Raw genomic sequence first — 10,893 nt, forward strand, 5'->3', positions numbered from 1 at the left:
TGGGACACTATATGTTGCTGTTCAGTTTACCGTCTCCTGCGTCGTCCTTTGGCAGCAATGCTCTGACGCAGCAGCCGCTGCAGTCCTCTATGGCCCTCTGTCAAAGACCTGCAAAGCCTGCAGCAGGAGGCTGGAAGCGTGGCAGCACAGGTTCGTCAGCCAGGAGATGCTGATTCCTGCCCCCGTGAGACCGTTTTACAGTTTGTTTGGCTTTTTTTTTTTAACACTTGCTGAATTATTTTCTCTTTCACTTTTACTCACTGGTTAGTTTTAGCCACTAAAGATGACCTGATTAGTTTTGGGTGAAAACATGCACCCTCATTAGAGTAATCCTGCTTTTTAACAAACAGCCAGATCTCTCTCAATGATGCCATAACATCATCCCTCAGGGCAAATATTACCTGGGGGAGGTTTGAGTTCCAAACATGGCGTCTGTGAGTCACAGAGAGATTTACAGATGGTGGAGATTTCCTCAGATTTCAAGACAACACCACAGCACCCAGTAGTGACTGACCCTGACCTCTCTTCCATCTGGTTTAGGGTTTATGATTTGACACCACCAGGGTCTGTTAGGCCTGTCTTAGAGAACTGGCTTCAGCTGACATAAACCCAAGCAAAATTATCTGAGCAGAGATGCCCAGATCGCCCTCCTTTCAGCCTCCTCTTCTAGTGAAATACAGACCCAGCTGAGAGGAATAACTGCTGCTGGGCCTCCTCACCTTAGAGCCTTCCAGCATGAATCCTGCTCAGATATCCAGACCATATCAGCTGACTTGTGTCTGTGTTGAGCTTTCCTCTGAGCCCCCTCATAATCACCTAAAACTTCACCCTACCTGTGCAGCAGAGCTCCGACGTTATAATTGTAACAGCTTTTAATTCCACTTTTCTTCTGATCACACAAACTGTGGTTCAAGTCTTCAGTTCCTCTAAAAGTAACAGCCAGCTTTACAGGTATCCACCCTCCCCAAACCGCTGCATTTACTGTAAGGTGACTGTACCCTGATGAACCGGTTTAGTTCTCCTCTTTGTGCCTCATGCCCACGTGTGTCCCTTTTATTCATTGACTGAATAACAGGCAGAGGACCCTGAGCCGTGTTTTGGTGTTTAAAGCTGAAAATAAAGCAGCGTGAGTGGGTGTAGTGAGCGTAGGTCATGAAGTGTTTTTCACCGGGTTTTTTTCCACATCAAGGTGGCTCACAACTAAAACGCACGGAAAAGTACTGCAGCACACACACAGTTTTTAAATCAAAGTTTGGGCAAACATACATTTATTTTCCCCTGCAAAAAAAAGAAAAAGAGGCCATCCAGACATAGTGTTGCTGTTTACTCGTGGCTTCTATTCACTGCAGCAATTTGGGCAGGATAAGCGATGACATTTAAATGTAAATTCTACTTCTTAGAGAGGGAAAAGCAAAGTCGATAAGAGCTGCAAAGTAAATGAGCACAGCGGAGTCTAACTCCCAGAGAGAGATTGCCTTTGCTGTGCGACTGACTTGATCATATTTAGATCTTTCTCCTGTAATTGCTTGTTTCAAAAAGATAGAAAGTGATGAAGTGTAAATGCAAGACAGTTTTAGGGACGTGACCTGATACTGGGTCTCGGAAAAGTGCTGCCGATTTCGCTTTTAGTTCAAAGTAAATGCGCTGAAAGTGGTTAATATGGCTGAAATCAAAGTTTTAATGCGCAGGTTCAGCAAAATGCAGAGAAATAAAAGTGAAAGAATGGAAAGGCAAAGAGTCGGGATGTTAGTGGGAGGCTGGCTTTATCTGTGAGAAGAGGTTAGTGCAAGTTTGCACAAAAAGATTCATTTCAGCTTGAGGATAAAGGCACAGGACGTACTCAGATTGGTCCATTGTGTGAAGCCAGTGCTAATTTTATTCTAAGAATAGTCTACTGCAGGGGTGTCAAACATAAGGCCAAGGGGCCAGAATTGGACCCAGAAGAGTCTAATTTGGCCCACTGGACGGCTTTGGAAGAAGTAAAGGAGGAAATAAATTCTTCCTGCTGATAGAGACTTCTCCCACAGCCATTCTTACCACACCAAAGCAATTAAGTAACAGATAAACAATTAAATAACATAAAGTTTCCTGTTTTTTCACTATCAGCTTTTTACAACAATAAAAGCAAATGGATATTTTCTGTGACTTATAACAAACTTGTTGTTTTATAATTACAGGACAGTCTCAGTACTTTTCTGTAATTTGTGCTGACAGACTTTTTCTCTTTGCCACTGCAGCATTTTTGAAGTTGCCTTTCTTTTTCAGAAGGGGGGATTTCACCAATCTGACCCACTTGAGATCAAAGTGGGCCAACAATGTAGTTTGACACTCCTGGGCTAATGCAGGCTAGTTTCAGATCCAACTTCCTCCTTATTTCTTATTTCTTTTCAGTTGATAAAAATTTGATCATACAGTAAAGAGACAACCTGAATGTTCAGACTGCGAGTGGCGACAGTAGGAAGCTAGAAAGCTCGGATCAAACCAGGTTGGTCGTTCATTCTCATTTGATCCAGCTCTAAATATAAGCTTTATAAACAGGAACGTTTTTAAGCCTATTCTTAAAACTAGAGACAGCGTCTGTCTCCTGAATCCAAGCGTCTGCCTCCAATTAAGAAACTCAAGGAGCCACATGTGAGGTTCCTTACATTAAGTTGCTAATTTATAGTTTGACAGTGAAGTGCTTCAAGATTTGAAGGGTCCAAAATGAAGAGAAGGAAAAGAAGACAATCCTCCTTTCGAGTCTCTGTTAGCACTCTCGCTGTGGTGTTTTGGATCAACTGAACCTTTTTTAGTGAGCTTTTAAAGCTAATTTACAAGAAACAAATCCATTGATTACTTTTTTCAGCATCACTCTGAGGATGTTTCTATTTTTTTTGTTATGTTTCCAGTTCCAGTCAACAAATGCTGGTAACGAAAGTCTGTCAAAGCAAAAGCACAAAGCACGGCTTGTAATTTGTGATTTTCTAACAATGTTGAGTAGCTGTGATAAAAAGGACAAAATATTTTTTAGAGACCAACCTGTTGGAAATTTGAGCAATTTTCATTTCTTCAAAGAGCTTTACTGAAGAAGTGCCGATTCCTGCCACGTTATTGAAAGAAATTCAGTTTTGCTACAGGTCTGCTCAGAATGTTTTTCAGTAAAATGTTGAATTTTTTCTACTGAAAGAATCAGCCGTGATTTCAATTTGAGGAAAACATGCAAAAAAATAACTCACTCAAACTTCACAGAAAATCTGAAGTTTTTAAAGAGTCAATTTAATAAGAGTGGAATTAAACTGACTTCTTGAGCTGAACTCAGTAAATATTTGATCAGCATGTTCTTAAAATTACATTAAGTTGCTAATTTATATATCTTTTGTGTCTTTTTAATTGATTTGGTGTCATGCTTTCATCACGTAGCGTCAGAACTATTAATCACGTCCCCTGCTGGGATTATTAAAGCCATCTTCATTCATTTTTCGTTCAGGTCTTTCATTTGTTTGTTTTTTACCTCAGTTGACTGTTCAGGGAAATGCATCCTGTAGCTAATTGCTAATTTCTCCTCTGCATTATGAGCTACTCTCTAATTATCTGTCTCCTGTTTGGTGCTGTGCAGGTGAGCGGCTTTATCAGAACTCCCAGAAAACAGCTCCCTGCATGAAAGTAGCTTCATAAACAAAAGATTGAAATTGTTTGATATGCTTTATGATCAAATTCTTCACCGAGAAACTTTTAAGCAATCAAGCATAGTTCATGCCCATGCATAAGATGTCTTTAATTGCAGTGTTAATAGCCACTTTGTCTGAAATAAAACACTTAAAGGGAACTTATTTAGCTATTTTGCAGCTATTTTTATTATCGGTGAACCTGGTTAGAGGAGCTTTGCATGAGACGCAGTTCAAAATAGTCCTGATTTATCTCATACTGGGCCTCAATGTAGCACTTCTGTCTGTAAGAAGCTGTTTTAAGCTCCTTTACTCTCCCTTTAAGCTGTCAAGAGGCAGTTGTATACCTGAGATGGCCATATTAGCCATTTTAGCCCCTCAGTGACATCATACAGAGCCATGAGTAGAAAAATACTGCATCAGAGGTTTTAGAGCAGTTTGAAGTCTGAGCTTTTGGCTCACAGGGAGTACTCACACATATACTGACGCAGGTAGATGTATCTATACATGAAATAATAAAAAGTATGGCAACACACCTTGAAAAAAAAAATTCTGCAGATCCAAACCCACATTTGTGCGTGATTTAGAGGTGAATGTCCACATCAGTGTGTTTGCCATCAAATCCTCTGACCTGTGATCACAGTGGGAGTAACTCACAGCTCAAATTTCTTAAGAATTTCAAAGAAAAATCCCACATGACCTTGTAAAGTCTCACTGGGTGTGAAACAGCAAACACAAAGCAGCTCACCAGCTCTGGATTTCTGTTACTATGGCAGCACCACTGTGGGAGCTGTGCAGACGTCTGTTACAGCTCAGTAGTTTTGTCACCTTTGTGTAAGTCACGTTTCAGTTACACATCCGAGTCAGTGTTTGACTTTTGTTTAGTCAGTGAAAGGCTAAACTAGCAGTAAACTCTCTGCATCACACATGAAGACACTCAGCAACTATCAGGTGAATCCTCGTGAAACTGTTTCCGGAGAGTTAACTTTACAAACTGCAGTTTTTCTCCCACAGAGGGGTTCACATAACTTTTGTCAGTGGCCGGCGCCTTAATGCTTCTAAAGACCAATTATAGCTCCGTGTTTGTTATACAGTGTGAGCAAAGCTCTGTTGTGTAATCATGTGGATGCGTCAGTACAAGTCATTCAGTCAATGATTTACTAACTCTTAATAAAGCCACGAATTTCCCCTCATAAATCTCGCACAAATGGTCACTTATTAGACAGTAGCAGCGTAACACAGATGGACGTGAACACCGACTCTGAATGCTTCGAATGAGGTTTACTTCAAAAAGGTTTGGCATGGGGCAAAAAATAAAATTACAACTGAAAGAAAACAAACTAAAAATGTTCAGTTTTGGCTCATTGAACCATAGTTGCCACATTCTGTGATTAAATCTATAATATTAACCAAGAAAATGAAACATTAAGCTAACATGGAATTACTAAAAAATGCAGTTTCCTTGTAGTTGTCACTTTAGGCTGGCTCAGGAAGTTAGTTAGTCCACATTGACTCTCATGTTAACATTTAGAGCAATAGAAAGCCTGCTTAGAGCCTGGTACAAAGAGGGGTTTTGAGTCAGTTGTTTTAATAACTCTTACTGTGGATTATTTGCTTCCTGACCTTGTTCAATGCCATTTAGAGCAACTTTATTGGCATAAAGGAACAATTGATAAAGCCTGGTGAGTGGTACGCCCCATCCAAGAAGTTTGTGGCTCACACTGTTACTTAGCACCAACACCAGATGTGGATGCAGCTGGCTAACCAGCCTGCTGGTTTATGCTGATAAGTCGGCGCCTGATCGATCAAATACGGTCACCTCTGGCTCCAAAACAGCAACGCGGTAGCTTGGAAAACGCTGCCGCTTAAAACTGCCGAATCTAAACCTAGTATATAATATCACAGTGGCCACATCCATTTTTTAAATACAGTCTATTAATTACACAGAGTTGCTGAATTGAACTTCAAGACAGAATATTGGAACAAAACTGTGAAAAGATGTATTCTTAAATAAGGTTGGTATAGGTGATATCCTCTAACATAGCAGTGAGGCACATGTTTGCAGTGACAGTCTTCCACTCATTAGAGCACCGAATGTGTGTGGATCCACTGCTGGAAATAGACCCAGACATATACAGTATGTGCTAAGACCGACTATTTTAGGAAATCCACAGCCTCATTTAAAAATCTTGTCTTTTTGAGCTTTTTGAGCTTTTATCCTCCAGGTGTATTTGACCTTTTCACAAGAATGACAATTAAAATATCACCATAAAAACACACTTGGTCTCTAACCAAAGCATTTTCATGGTAAACCAGTTGAAAAGACACTCAGCTAATGAAAGTCACAATTGGCTGTTTTGATACAATGAAAATCTTGTCAGATTTCATCGACTGCGCTTTTGTCTCTCGGTGTAAGCGTTGCTATAGTAAACAAGAGTATGATGGCATTGCTTTGTGTCGTTCATCATCAAGGTTATTTTCTGTGGCTCCCAATCAAAGCCAAGGAGAGCCGAGCACAAAGACGCTTTCACACCCCGGCCTCATTATCACTGCTCTTGGCTTGCACGTATTCCGTCTTTATCTTTCACAGCTTCCATCATATCTTCATTTAGAGTCGTGCCTTTCAATTACCGGGGAGCCCTAATGAACAGCAGACACCCTCAGTGGAGACATTGTGGACAGGCCAGCTCATTAAGGCTGATGAGTCAGAGGGCAAATAATGATGATCAAGGTTGTCTGCAGAGTCGGATCACCTCGTTCGAGTCTGACTTCAAAGTGTGGGACTGTCTCAGTCTTTGTTCTTTGATTTGACCGTGGAGTATCCACCGGTACCTCCAATAATGCCGCATTGCAGCTCGCGTGTTTTGGATGGTGAATTTATAAATTAAGCTGTTTTTTATCGCCCTCCTTTCTTACAAGTTCTCGTGACTTTTATAATTTAATTAGTAGATCTATGGAGCATTTTTGTGATGTGTTGTAACCCAGCAGAAAGTAACTATGACATGTCAATATGTTTGGATACAGCTAGAAGAAATCTAACATAATGAGCTCTTTTGTGGTGTTATGGTGCAGGGGTTAACACATTTGCCTTACATGTAAAAGATCCCCATTTTAAGACTGGGAGGAGGCACAAACCGAGCCTCAGGGGGGTCACAAGATAGTATTCCTTTAGGAAAGGCATCCGGGGTCAAACCTGTGCCAAATCAAACATGCAAATCCACTGTGGCGACTAGTTGGGAAATGAGGGAGCAGCTGAAAGTGTCAGCAGCACTGCTACAAAGCCCTGCAGATATTTTAGTCCCACTGCAGTCCTCCTTTTGTGTTTAGCAGTGATCATGTGGTAAATGTTTGTCTTTTTGCATTATAACTGTTTAGAAGGCCAAACATCTTCATTCATCCTTGGCAAGAGATGCTCACAGTGGTGCACGCTGCTGTGACAAGTGAAACAAGTCAGATAAAATCTTCAGCAGTTTTTCTTTCTGAAATTCATGGAATAATAAGTAAATGTTTAAATTTCATCATTTTAGTGGACTAAGAATCAAAACCTGCACATTATCTTTATCAGGGACCTAGCTGACTTTTTAATAAACCCTTAACACAGGGATCATTTCTCTAAAAGAAGACGCTTTAGTCTTATAAATATGAACCGCTATTTCAAATTAACAAAAACCTCTCGTTCAACTTTAAAGCTAAATTCAAATTTTACGACGTCTTGTTGAGTCAAAAGTAACTAGATTTGATGAAAAGCAGCAGCAGGTGTTCGGTCTCCTGCAGATCAGAACGGAGCAGAACCGAATATTGAAACTCATGAACGGCATCCACTTTAGTGAAAACTGCTCTACCTATTATCCACAGTCTAATAGCTTCGTGTTTCTCAGTCTGCTACACGTCTTTCTCCCCTCTGTGAGTTTCCAACCCTTAATAAATTAGATGATCTCATAGAAAATTTCCCCCAAAAGTTCTCTGGGAGACACACGCAGCATAAGAAAATATATATGTCGCTGGATCTCTTCAATTCAACTCAGTTACATTTTATTTAAATTGCACCAAATCACAAAAACTGTTGTCCCAAGGTGCTTGGATCTCACAAAACAACCCTTTCCTGCTGCTTTCTGTGACATCACTAAACCTGATAAGTTTATGGTCTCGGCTGCCAGTTTCAGGCTGTGTTCAGCACAACATAACCTCCTAATTATAACAGCTATCAGTCAAAAAGGATCAACGGGATGCTTTAAGTCAGGCTCACACATGACCATCACTGCCCATCTAGTTTCACAGTCGCGTGCTCCTGATGTTTGGTTTCAAAAAAGCAAGATGGTGACAGCAAAAATGGTAAAGTCAGTTCAACACTAGACTTCTCTAACTAATGAGTGATGGTACGGTGGCTATCTTTTGTATTGGCAGCTCGGCTGAACTGTGGAGCTAAATCCAGTTTTCTCCATGAGATTATCAGTAATGTAATGACCGGCAATCATGAATGTCAGCGATCCCAAGTTAAACCTTTCTGACCTTTGAGATGGGTGACTGGAGTGACTGCTACCGACTGACACGCGAGGGGGCGGTAAATAGATTATGGGGTTTCCTAGGCAACTGAATCTTGCAACCTTCACTTGGGATCAATCATTAGATGTGGCTTCATCCTCCCACAGGTGAAGGCGATCCTGAAACCTGGCTTATTTTCTGTGAGACCAATCGTGATGTGACTCATTGACTTTTATTTTCAGGAAGTGTGAAATGCAGCAGCACAGGTTTAGCGGGCGGTCTTCTTCTCTCGGAGGCCTTTCAAGGACAGATTCAGTCTGAAAAACCATGTTAGAAGGAGTACACGGTGTTCTGTGTCTGAGCAAAGACAATGAAATCTTCAAATAATAAGAGAAAACTTAAACAATCCTCGTGGGCAAACTGAGCCCATTCAGCAGCAAATTAAACAAACCGCAAAAAAGGAAATGTAATTTAAATGATAATGGGTTTAAACGCTGCACCATTTGTATTATAATAATTTCACAAGTTGAGGTAAGAGTACGAGGGATTCATAACGAGCAGCTCCTTTTAAAGACTCAAGATGCTTTTCAGTTCTTATAAGTGGGTGATGCAAGTATTGCCACAGCGGGGCAAAAAGGGGGTTGACACTGAGAGTAAAGCAGGAAAAGATGAAAAGGGAGCTTTGCAAAGAGATGGTGGAGGAGGTGGTGTGGCATCAGTATTAATGTTAATGTCAGACTGATACTGCAATACATGTCATGTTGAAAAAGTCACAAATCTGACTCATGAATGCGCCGAAATGCCACTTTGTACCATTTGAAATCATCTCGATTGTGCGCCGTCTTTTCCGTTTTCTGTGTTTTTTTCTCCTTTTTTAATCTTGTAAAGAAGTAGAAAGCGAGGCTCATGTCAGTGCGACCACGGAACAGAACTCAATTATGAGTTTTTCATTGTGTCAGCAGAAAGCGTCTAAAAAGCTGCTCCGTGCTGAGGGAATCCTGATTTCGCAGCCGCCCACATGCTCCGGTTCTGTGGAGCTCACACTCCTCTGGCTCCCAGCGGCGGGCGCGGGATGAATACCGGATTATTACGTTCACGATGATGCAGGATGTCGGCGAGAGCGTGACAGGCAGGAGGAGATATTTTTAATGTAAACTTGTTAAGTCAAGGAGGTGAGAGAAACAGAGGCGGCGTGAGAGGAGCGAGTGCATTATTTATGTATGAGTGCGCTTATTCAAGCTGAGAGAGAAGCGTCTGTTAATGCTGGTAAACATAATATACGTGACTTACCCTACTCATTTCCAGCTCTTTATTTCTGTTGTTGGACTCCACTACAGTAGCTTTGTATGATTCAGTTTACTCTGAGCCTTGCTGCACTCTTTTAGTTTGACGTCTGTGTGAAACAAGCTGCTTTAGCTCCGCTCCCTTTATGCCAACTTTGGTGTTCTGACTGGCCTGTGTCAGGAGGACTAGTTACCATTGGGTCAACCTCCCCCCAACCAAACAAACCCTCACCTAGTTTCACAGCAGCTGCCAGTATCAGGGAATACACGTTTTAGTGACCAGTGGTTGCCAGCCGCTTGCCAACTGGTTTTTAGACCTTTATAAAATAAGAGCAGTTCATTTGACTGACTAGTGTTTCTATCAAAAGCAGCAATAGTTAAGATTCAAGATTCAAGAGCTTTATTGTCAAGACAGCAGTATACACAGTGTACAGTGTACCGAAATGCTGTTTATATTTATAAGTGTATAAAAGATATATCTCCAAGAGATATATAAAACTAGGAATTACAAATAATTAACATGCTAAATTTCGGTAGAATTAAGGGCTAAAAAGGTACTAATTACTAACTATACCGTACTATACAATACTATAATGATAACTATACAATACTAACTGTACAATAAACAAAGACAGGACAGAGACTATACAAAGGGGATTGTGCAGTTGGTATTGAATACCAGGTTCAAGTCTTTACCAGGATATTGTAGACGAGTGAGGACGAAGACATGTGCAAGATGCAAAATGTGCAAATATAGTATAGTTTAGATGTGTGCTCAGTAACTATGTGACTGAGTGTGCAAGTAAGCATATTGTTCCCAGGTCCAGTTTGTAGTGGATTTGTGAAAGTTTTTGTTGTTTTTGAATCTTTTGTAAGGTGTTTGTAAAGGTGTGTATCAGTCCTTTGGTGGGAGTGAGCTGAGGGCTCTGACTGCTTGGGGGAAGAAGCTCTTGCAGTGTCAGGCCGTTATGGTTTTGATGCTGCGAAACCGTCTGCCAGATGGAAGGAGGGAGAACAGCACACGTGAGGGGTGGAAAGTGTCCTTCACTATGTTGTTCGCATGTCGGATGATGTGTTTGTTGTAGAGTTGGGAGATGGGTGGGAGAGGGTGATCCTCTGTGCTGTCCCCACTATCCGCTGCAGAGACTTCTTTTGCAGTTCCCGTACCAGATAGTGATGTAGCAGCAGAGGACGCTCTCGAAACTCCATCCCTGTTATAAACATCCATTCAACATTTTTTTGGGCAGACACTCAAATTTTAACACATTTTCCCCTCGTATTCCTTAATTTCACTACCACCAGGTACAGTGAGAGACCTATAACAGAAAAACAAGGGCTTTAGATTATTATTTAAATATAGTTTTAGTTTATACTGATGGAGAAAACTCTTGAAAACTGAACAAACTTTAACAAAAAGCTTTGAACAAAGTTCACATATTTGCAGCCATAAGTGGTTGATAATTTTGAGACCCATATTTCTGTTA

Source organism: Rhamphochromis longiceps, linkage group LG18 (assembly GCF_057381845.1).
Source record: "Rhamphochromis longiceps isolate RC_006_pf linkage group LG18, R_longiceps_female_GT1.1, whole genome shotgun sequence".
NCBI lineage: Eukaryota > Metazoa > Chordata > Actinopteri > Cichliformes > Cichlidae > Rhamphochromis > Rhamphochromis longiceps.